Source organism: Medicago sativa, chromosome 8, assembly GCF_051527215.1.
Source record: "Medicago sativa cultivar Bolivia chromosome 8, Bolivia_mono, whole genome shotgun sequence".
NCBI classification, from domain to species: Eukaryota; Viridiplantae; Streptophyta; class Magnoliopsida; order Fabales; family Fabaceae; genus Medicago; species Medicago sativa.
This window is the reverse complement of record NC_140756.1, coordinates 39,648,887-39,660,637: the sequence shown is the minus strand read 5'-3', so window position 1 is coordinate 39,660,637 and position 11,751 is coordinate 39,648,887. Positions and strand designations below refer to the sequence as shown.

The window sequence follows — 11,751 nt, the reverse complement described above, 5'->3', positions numbered from 1 at the left end:
GGACCTTAGGCCATTTATAGTGTAGTAGAAATCCACTGAAGCAAGTAGGTCTCACCCCACACTATTTGTATTTCAAGTTAAAGATAAATAAGTGTTGCTTATGGAGATACTAGTAGCTTAGAGGATAAAGACTAGAGTAGCGGCTATATTTATTTTATCTTCATCACTGATAAAACTTGTTTCATGTAATCAACTATAATTTATATCTTGTGTGAGTGATTGAGACAAGTTTTAATTTCCATTGTATTTCGACTCTAAAATTTCCAGTTATCTAGTATCAAATATAAATGATATTCTAGAATCGTCTATTCAGGCTGTTATAAATAACTATGGAAAACATGTTCAATGCTTGGATAGAACTTTTAGGCTTTGATTGCAAGTTTGAAGGGGAAGGGAGGGGATGGTTTGGAAGAAAAAAAAAGGAGTAAGTGAAACAAATAAATAATATTGGGAGGAGGGCTTTAGGGGGCTTATTTTTCTTCAAAATATAAAAGACTTAATAGCAGTTTTCTCCCCTTAACTTTCACGAAGTTGCGATTTTGGCCCCCAAGAAAAAAAACCTACAAAACCGCCCCTTAAGTTTTGCAACTGTAGCAGTCTTGGACCCCCAAGGCCAAAAAAAATTTAAAAAATAACACTTGGCACCTCACTTAAGATGCCACGTCAGCGTAGACCGAGTCAAAATTGGCCTTGGGGGCCAAAACTATCACATGTGCAAAACTTAGGGGGCGGTTTTGTAGTTTTTTTCTTAAGGGGCCAAAATCGCAACTTTGGGAACGTTAGGGGGCTAAAACTGCTATTAAGCCAATATAATACCCTCCTCATTTGGGGAACTGAAAAATTGTATTGGAGGAGGGTTTTGGGGGGTTTAGGAGGGTTTATATGAGTTCTTCAAATTTAATCTATGTTGTTATAATATTCTTAAAATTAAAAATATATTAATCATAAGTATTAATTTATCACTCTTTAAAAAAATATTCTTTCAAAAAATGTAAAAGATTTCTCAATTTTCCCCTATATTTATCTCCCCTTAAAGCATTTTCTTTCCCTCCCCTTCAAACTCGCAAACAAAGCCTTATTCTTCACATTATTTGGAAAATTTGGATTGAAAGAAATGCTAGGAGATTCCAGAACTAACAACCATCAGTTCAATGCCTTATCCATCAAATTCTTGTTGAGGTCAAGCTTAGTAGTTCTCAAGCTACAAGTTGTGGGACTCTATCTATGAGGGACTTTACAGTTACTAGTTTTCTTGGAGTTTAAACCAAGCCTATCTGATGTTCAGCGGTAAAATAAGAGAGATGGACTCCACCTAATTTGGGTTGGATCAAAGATAACATAAATAGTTCAGCTTTTGGCCCTTCATGTTCTTCTGCTATTGGTGTTATCTTCATGGGATGTCACTCGGATTTTCAGGGAGGTTTTGTGCAAAATAATTGTATAACAGTTGCATACATTGCTGAAATCTATGATTTCATACTTGCAGTTGAAAATGCTATAAAGCTAAACTGGAGCAACCTTTGGATTGAGATTGACTAACGATTTGTAGTCAATGCTTTAAAACATAAATTTGTTGTTCCTTGGTTCCTAAGTAAACATTGGGCTAATTGTGTATGGATTGCTAGGGACTTAATGCTTTAAAAAATAAATGCCAAAGACATTTCACAATAGTGAAACTAATGCCGGGGGAAAGATCAACGTGGTGGCAATTTCAATATTAATGAACTTTACATAACACATGTTTCTCATAAATGCTAGCGTACCTGAGGGAAAAACATACTTTTGATTACAGATAGTTTTTTTCTTTCTCTCACTTAGAACACATTTCACGTTTTTTAACATAGTAACCCTAAGATCTCAATCACTCAAGAAAAACTCAACCAAAAGTCTCAATCGGCCGTCGTCGTTTTAAATCGACCTCCGTTGTTCAAGTCAGCCTCCTCCTCTCTCTATGAGTTCCGATCTGGGTTGTGTTCTCTCTCTATAGGTGTTTGTCCATTTCCTCTCTCACATCGTTCCTCTTTCCCTCACTCAAACTAGCGACTAACAACAACACTGACGAAGAAGGCATGGTGGTGGTGTGACGAAGAAGAAAAGAGGAGGTCAAATCTGAAATGTTACGAACATATAACCTCGCCTTTAGGGACATCGGCTGGGACCCGACGTGAAAGGTCAATTTCCACCGATGTGAAATGTCATTTATGTTGTAGTGATGCTTTTATTGTCAAGAAAATGGATGTGAATAAAATATTCCCATGAAGATGTAAATAATGTTTAAGTTTCCACAAAGTAACTATCCATGGTTACAAATGAGAATAATGATAAAATGATCTGCTAGGGTTTCCTAGCATGGGCGTCGTTGCACCGATCATTTGTATGCCTTTTCGATCAATTAGATTCATCTTGCAATCACTTTTTTGTTTACTACAATTGCCTTGAGGTACTTGGTGGGTGATGTGTGACCAGAAAGTGTCTTCTCACTAAATTAGTTTTCAATTTGGTAGTATATCATAAAATTTTGTAAGTGAATTATTGCTTCTTATTGTCAATTCTTTCACAAGCTCTCCAAAACTGTTCACTTGGTGCTCATATCCAATCGATTCAATTGTTATAACTCTTGTACTGTTGTTAACAATTGTTACACTAGTTGATAGGACAATTGAATTTATGTGCGAGATTTTGTTGTTGTGCGTGTTGAGACCGAAAACAAGGGATGGCCTTCTTCTCCTAGCCATGTGTAGTAATAGACAAACAGTTAGTCCCATTGCAAAAGACTATCTGTTTGTTTTCCCAAGTGCTTTTGCCAAAGGATATTTTTATATTCGAGCCGTTACCATTGCCTTCGATCAAAGGAGAATCAATATGTATCAAAATTACACAAGAAGTATACATCAAAGACATTGAAGCTTGCAAAAGGAGTTTACATGGAAGACTTGCTTTGAAAAAAAGGAGATAAGCCATACACTGCAAAAGATTTATGAGTTAAACTATCGACAATTTGGAAAATTGCCAGCCCATGGAGTATGATCTCTCTTGGTTGGGTTTTATATGAGTTCTCTTTTGATTCGTATAATGATATGAGTGTGGTATGGGCAAGTGGAATAGTTAATATGAAACTGGAAATCTTGCGGCTTTCTCAATGGTTGGAAGATTTCATCATTCAGACATAACAACAAACACATGTGCAAGTATGGATTTGACTCTTGGATCTGCCACATGAATATTGGATGGATAAGCACTTGTTTCTTCTTGGGACATTTTTGTTTACTTTCTCTTTTTTTTCGTTGTTTTTTTCTTCTTTTCTTTTTTTAGGGTATTGGTTTGTCCCCGCCAACCCACCATGTATCTAATTTTTCCTTTTTTAATAACATATTATGAGTAGGCAGCAAAGGAGGAGGGTATGTGTCTTTCAGACTCATCTTGATGTCTCACCTATCTCTTGGCTTATAAAAAAAAAGTTTACAAATAATCTCATAAATGGTAAATATCAACCAGACACTTCTTTTTCTTCAAAAATACGCCGAATTAAGATTACAGTTCTCCATTCTTGAGAACATTATTCTTGGGAAAACATTTCTCATCAATGAAACAAACATCCCCTTATGTAATTTCTCATAGCTACTACATTTCTTTCAGACTGCGCCTTCTTTGCTTTCTGGCACTTAGTACTAATGTGATCAGGTTCTCCACAGTTGTAACAAATTACATCTTTACTCATGCATTCGTGTGCACGGTGCCCATTTTCCCACACTTGAAACACAGTGTTTCTCCCCCGCTTTGCTCATTCCCACTAGTAGGTATCGCATGTCCAAGAAAATTCACTTCTCGCAACCAAAACTCACATATCGACATCTTAGCAGATAACTTCTTCTCTTGCAAGTTCTGCAATACAAATCATAGATGCTTTACACGCTCTTCATCACACATCGAGTACACCAAGATATCATCTATTAAAATGAAAAACGATTATCAACAGTACTCACATACTTGTCGCATACAAGGGGATTATAATGGTTATAACTTAGTCTGACTGGACCGACCTGCTCTGATACCAACTATGTAACACCCTAACCCCAAAAGTTTTTTTCTAAATTAAAAATACAAATAGCATTTAATCATTCAAGGGTGTCACACATTCTCCTCATTAAATACACATCAATTCAATTAAAAATAGTGCAACATAATTAGTTTCAAAGTTTAATCATATCAGCTAAACAAAACAACTAATTTTCAAGAACAATAATCTCTACATTAAAGTTTTGAAAGTAAATTAAATCCCAATTCCCCAGTGTTATAGAACTCCTAATGAAAAGAAGGGATCCTCGTCATATTCCAAGCGCACAGCGTCTAAAGATCATTGTCTTGAATATTTGTACCAGACAAGAGCACAAGCGTCCAATCTGCCATCGGGGTGTGTATATATCCAAATAAGAAGATTGCATAAACATAATGAATAATGTAACAACCCGTTTATCTCTAGAATTATTTTTATTATTTATTATATTTGTTTCTATGTGTTTATGTGTGATTAATTGTCCTTTTGTGTATTTTATTTGGGATTAGTGGATTTTTGGCCTAGAAGGGTATTTTAGTCATTTTTAGACTAAGGGGTATTTTGGTCATTTGTTAAGAATGGATATTTTAGTAATCTTAGAATTGGTGACTTGTTGTATGAACTTATGCATTATGGAGTCATATGTTCATGCATTCATAAGTAGGATATTTATATCCAACGACGATGATTATGATACTTTGTATCCAACGACGTTGACTAGAATACTTTGTATTCAACGACGGTGATTATGATACGGTTGTATCAAGTGAAGGTGATCGGTACCACGTGCATATAGAGTCGTGTCTAGATGCATAACATACATTTGATAATTGGTTATGTGCTTGGTGAACCTTGGTGATTTATGTGCATTGGTGAACCCAATGAATTATGTGCTTTGGTGAAAATTGGTGAATATGTGAAGAGGTGAAAGTGTACTTGTTTTATTACTATGCTTGTATGCTTGATGTTTAATAGTGATGTTGTGATGTTGTGCATAACTTCATGAGGTGTTATTTAATTATTTGGAATTAATTATGTCATTTACTTTAATTTGATTATATTTTAATTGTTGAATGTTATCTAACGCCCAGTGGTCATTTGGTTGACTGCATACCTTATTTTGTATGGATGGGTAGACGGTGTGCATGATTAGTTGTTTTGCTTTCCTTGTGAGTATGTTGGAGGCTAGCTTTGGAGCAGCCTCATCTTTTGCTTCCAGAGTCTTAGTGTATCAGGCTCTGATTAGGATGTCTATCTGTTGTTTATGTTTTTATGAGTTGATGAGATTTTATCACTCAATATGTTGAGATTTCAAATATATTTTGGTGATGTATTATGATATATGTGACATGGCAACTTGGAGATTTCATTTAGCTATTGGTGAGATGTTATGATATTATTCCATTGCGATGTTTTGAAAAATTATTTATGCATGTTTGGACTTAAAGAAGAAGTAGCATATAAATCCTTTGTATGATTGGATTATTTGTGTGATTTATCACTTTAAGGGTTTAGGGTGTTACAAATAAACTCAGAGATTAAATACAAAAAACATCACCAATCATATATATACACATTATTCACTTCATTAATTAATCATCGCTTCCATAATCATATCATCTAGTAATCACATCAATACATAACATCAAATAGACTATCAATACACCACATCAAATAACACATCAACACCTTTGCAAGTAGTTCATCATACATGATTCACAACATCACCAATTTCAAAAACACCAATAATGCACATATCATTCACATCAACATCAAGTTTAGCACATCAACACGTACATGAGAAGATGTAATTCATTCATCCTTATTACCTATATGCATGTGGTACAATTTCTACTCGTCATTATTTGTATGTCAGAGTTGTGTTACTGAACATACACTCGTCATTGTCCTGGATATGATATGATGCATGAGGAAAGACTCACTAAATAATACACATTAACACATCATCAATAATTTACATGACAATAGAATTTATCTCATCAAACACATCATTTAAAAACAAGATATATCTCGTTATTACTTATTGTCATAAGAGACATTGTATCTCGTCATTATTTAGCGTCATATAGCAATATTTCCTCATCATTATACAATAGTATTTTATCATCATTATTTCAACGTCATATATATATATATATGGCATATCAAATGAGAATGAGTATTTTGTGTGAGAATAGTAGGAGCGCAATATGAGCCATTAGATTAAAAGGAACACATCAGAGATTATAACATACACCTTAAGTAAGTCATGTGCAAGTCATGTGATAGATTTTTCTTAGCCGCCACGCTTTCATCCATCTTCTTCTCACGTTAACCACATGCTTTCATCCATTCGTCTTCATATCTCCTTAAAACATTCCTCTTCTCCTCACCTTTCACCACCAGATCCAGTGACCCAACCTTCTACCATCATAGGATAGTCGTCAACCCCTTCACACACTAAATTTGGCGGCGCACCCAACCTCCCACCATAGGGGGGACACCGACTTTCTCTACGTCTCTCTCATCATCACCTTATGGTCGCCTGTGTGAGCAAATCGGACATAATCGTCGTTGTCGGCGTACAACAGGGTGTAGTTGATTAAGAATTTAAATTTTCTGTTTAATTTGATAAGGGTTAGAGTCGGTATTTGAGAAGAAAAATTGATTGAGAATTAAAAATAATTATGTTAGTTATAAATGTTCTTCTTCCATTGCATTCATATCTTCTTCAGTACTGCTTCAATGGTGGTGTAGTTAAAAATTAAATTAAAATTAAAAATAAAATTGTGTTTTATGAGTTAAAAAAATAACATATTAAAGGCTAACACAGATTTAAATCTTAAAGTGGGTTAAAAATAAAATTGTGCTACAATGACATGTGTTTTAAATCTGAAAGTGTAACACAAATTTGAGAAAGACTGATAATGGATTAGAGAAGATGAAACGTGGGTGTGAGCAAAAGTGATGTGATGGATGATAAAGTGGGTGTGGACACATGTACTATTTAATAGGAGTCTTTTTATATCATCCATTAATTATTAATCTTAGGGCTCCTATTCGTTCCTATCATTCTCACATAAAGTACATATTCTCACGTGATAAGTCCCCCTACACACACACACACACATAATCTCTTCATTAGAACCTATATCCAACATTAACTTCTCTCACTTAACTACGTTCTTATTTATAATGGCAATACCCTTACTCTCAGTCACAACTACATTATAACCTAGTTCGTTGTCTTAAATTCATTTTAACTTAAGGTCTTTATCTCTCTATTATTGTTGTTTATAACATCGTCAATTCTCGGAGCAAAACTTCAGTATATTTTAAGGCTTCAGTCCCCATTATCGGTTATCATTATAAACCATCATCCCATAATTTAATTTATATTCGTCTTAATCTTCTCTGCTCGATTCCTATCTTAAAATCATTGTATTACAATATTTAACTCACCCTATATCCGCACCCTTTACACCATTAACATTCTTCTTATGAACTTTAAGTAATTCAATATTTTGCGTCACTATTATTGTTATTTCTAGCATTATTCAATACTTAACACACATCTTCCTATTTTCAATTACATTTCATTTTATCACACCACTCAACTTCATTCATTATCTTAATCTACCAATTTCTACTCTTAGCTCATTTTAATCTTATACACTTTCATGGTGGGATTTAGTATGGGAAAGGGGAGTTGTTTCCCATAATGGGAAAGTAAATCTTGACCATTAGATTAAAAAGGGACATTGATTTTATCATAGTCTCTCTGCACTAAATATTTTCCCCTTTGTCTTCAACCTTACAATCATCAACCAACACCAATAAACCACGGCACCAATTTTGGTATGAACTCTTCATTGTAATTGCTTGAAATTAACACAACAACCATTTTTGTTCTAATGGAATCAGCAAGAACACTCCTTTACTAGAACAAGTAATTACCACCACCATATAACTCTCTCACGAGTCACGAGTCACGAGTCACTCAACCACCACTACACGCCATGTAAACCTTGGCTGACTACCATTCCAACAACTTAATCACACAAATCTTCACAAACTGCTATAAATATTTTTTCTTCCTGCATTTTTTACTTCAATTTTCTATGCCAAATGGGTCACTATTTTTTCTGTAAATTAAAAATTGGTTTTCGTTTGTGTTCATGAATAAATTCACAATTTGCATGTTCTTTACCAAATTGTACACCGTAAAAGTAAATATGTTGCTTGAGTGGAATCAACAAGAACACTTTTACTGCAAATCTTAACAGTTCTTTTCCATCTCCCTCAAACACACACTTCCACTTCTTGTTGTTGTCATTGAGGTGGATTAATTTGGAGTTGAAAGATGAAGAAATACCCAGATCTTCACATAGATACCTTGGATTAATTTAAGAAGGACTGTGAGTGATTATTGTCTAACAATATCAAAGAAAAACTCAGTTTTGGTCCAAAAATAAAACTTTTATTGTCAACATTATTTCCATTTGAAAAAGAAAGAATGAAAGTGATGGGCTTCATTTGTGATCGGTGCTGGTGGCAGTGGGTCAAGTTCAGTGTCATGGAGGTTGAAGATAATGTGAAAAAATATAGTGGAGGAAGACTATGATAAAATTGGTGTTCCTATTAAATCTAATGGTTTAAACCCAACTTTCCCATGGTGGGAAAAAACTAGCCTTTCCCAGGCTAAATTCCACCCACTTTCATCTAACAACTTTATTAGGTTCTTTATTACCTTAAGAAAATTAATTGGGCATCTTCAACTATCATAATCCTCCACCCCAATACCCCTCTTATACTTGTTATATACTCCTTTAACTAATTCATGCTTTCATTTACTTTCATCTTGTCGCTTATCCTAGTATCTCCATTCATCTTAAACACCTAGACCCCATTCGTCATTCATTTTACTCTTATTACTCATCTAAATAATAATTATCTTAAACCACTTCACCATTTGAATTGTTCATTTTGGCCGTATACTCTTCCATCTACTTCTTTCTTAGGCTCACCATTAACTTACGCTAACCATTCCTCAATCATCCTAACACATTTTCATTTTATCTTAACATAAACAAAGATAATTCTCTTGGTTACTCATTCCCTCACCAATTAAACTCCAAACCATATGTTACTGGACACCTAAATAGTGTTTTGGACTATCGGACATGATCCCTCTTGTACCAAACGTGCAAAACAGCATGTTGTCCTGAGACTGGGCGCTAGGGACTAGGAAACAGTCACCTGAGGCACGAGCTCTCGGGTTGCGGGAGCTAGGCGCCCTTACTACAGCGCAATGTTGCGATGTTTTCGAGTTCTACGTTTTTGAGTTACGTGATTGCTCCTAAGTTACCCAGAAATACCCTTTTTTGAGCTCTTATAATCCCCAAACTGTTAGGAAACATTACCTAGGGTTATTCTAACTTCCATACACTACTTTTTCACACAACTTACCTAATTGCATCACTTTTTGCACGACTACATTTTCTAATCAATTACCCTAACTTTGATTGCTTAATTATAATATCTCAACAACAACAACTTTCATCAACATCAATCCATGAGTATACAACCCTTATGTTGAACATAACTCCCCCCTTACCTCTACTTTGCCGAATTGATGAATTCCTCCCTAAGCTCTTCTCTCTTTGCCTCCTTTCCTCTTAATCCTAGTTTTCTGCTTTTTCTCCCCGACTTTTTTTCTTCTGTTTTGTCGTAACCCTGGTTCTCTAATGTTCTTCTCTATTTGTAACCACCAATTGAGTTTTGTTTCTCACTTAATCTTTACAACAGGCTTACTGTCCGCACCCTAAATTGGTCACTATTCTCTTGTAACTCCACAGTATGTTTACTCACACCTCCATCTGCTTAAATTATTAAAACATTACATAGATTACTAGTTACACCTTCATTTCTACAAAGTTTTACTAATGCACTATTGTTTGCACCCCACTTCATTATTCTTGCTAAAAATGTTATTTTCTTCATAAACATTATTTTATCTCACTCTTTAAACAACTAACTAACCCATCCACTTATTCATTACCTATTCTCCCAATAAATGTGAATAATTAAATTACTAACATCAAACAAACTATCTAATAGTAATACTAATAAACTAGTATTAAAAATTGGGATGTTGCAACACCTTTTTTTAGAGTCTTAAGTTACGTGACAATCATGGATATGTTGAGGATGTGAATGACTTTATTGGGGATTAGAAGTAGTAGGACTTGATGACATTTGTAGGTCTTTGTACCCTGTCATCCATTTTAGAGTTCAACATTATACTAGGATTTTGTTGTAAAGTTTTATCTATATCCTTCTTTTCCTTTTGGACTAGTACTATTGTTTATAACATTATTTATGAAAAATAGATGTTATTGTAATGACTCTTGTTTTACATAGTCCATGAATTGCGAGTTGAGCTCATTGTTCGAAAATGATTATAAAAGGTGGCATTTATTCTGGCCATCATTTTTGAAAAATACTTTTGAAAGAGAAGTTTTACTCTGATTTTCGAAAGGAAAAAAATGCATTCTCTTCATTAAAAAAATCAAGATTTAAGTATTCTACAATTTAGTTTTCTATAATTTACGTTTCAGAGTCATCTAAATTTATGTAATTTACTTTACAAATTCATTACATTTATGCACTTTAAATTTAATTGAAATTTACTTTTCAAGATATTTACATTTGTTTCACTTTACATTTTTCAGCATTTCAATTTTCAAGTTAATACACTTATTTAAAAATGTCTTAAACTCAAATCATACACTTTAATTCATGTACAACTTTGGCATTATTAATTTCCATGAAATATATAAACTTTGAGTCAATAACAATTAGTATTCTTATCCATCCTAATTTTTAAACAATATTAAATATAAATACATTTAATCTTACTTTTTAACTTCTTAAGATCTCTACTAAACATTCTCTTTGTTGATAATTGTTGATAGATATTTATATTCCAATAATAAGAAGAATCAACTTCAACACCAATATACAATAAATAAATGATAGCTTATGACATTTTATAATAGAATCAATTGGGCACATCACTCAAACACATGAACATATGCCTTTTGAGAGGAAGCGACCTAAAACAAAACTAACAAAACACTTTGCTACCAAAGTATCCAAGAAACACTCGACTTCTCTACAATCATGATCAGTAGTACATTCCAACTGGTCTGTAAAGAAAGAAGAGAATAAGAAGATGTTATAAAAATGTGATATTTATTATATAGGAGGTAAGTAAGAAAAATTGAAAGGGATAAAAAATTACTAACGATCAGCACTCATTGCAACAAGAAATAGGGAGAGAAATATAATTATAACATAAAAAAACTTGACAATTTGAGCCATGTTTTTTCCCCTTTGCAAGTGAGAAAAATGGAATATAGTTTTATGACTTTATAATTTATAAATCTCATCATCTCCTTTTATACATTAAATAGGTTTTAAGGCTTATGGAGTTGCAAAAAAAACTTTTAAAAGTAGAAGTTATTATTAAATGTCTCTTAAGTACATCAAAATATTTTGTTTGCCCCTTTAGCATGTTTAATAAAGAGGTCGCTTAAAAAACTTACCAATCAGAAGAATTATTCTTATTTTCCAAGTTTCCATTATTTTATAAACTTTCTGCATGACACAAATGGAAAACTAATAGGCTGCAA

General features: G+C 33.6%; 1 long non-coding RNA gene across 1 annotated transcript; it reads right to left on the bottom strand.

Moving 5' to 3' along the window:
- Positions 1 to 11,063: 11,063 nt before the first annotated feature.
- LOC146899038 (uncharacterized) lies at positions 11,064 to 11,596 on the bottom strand. Its single transcript, XR_015023276.1, has 2 exons — positions 11,365 to 11,596; positions 11,064 to 11,265 (listed from the first exon to the last, which is right to left on the bottom strand). It is a non-coding gene; the product is annotated as an uncharacterized LOC146899038 (long non-coding RNA).
- Positions 11,597 to 11,751: the final 155 nt, after the last annotated feature.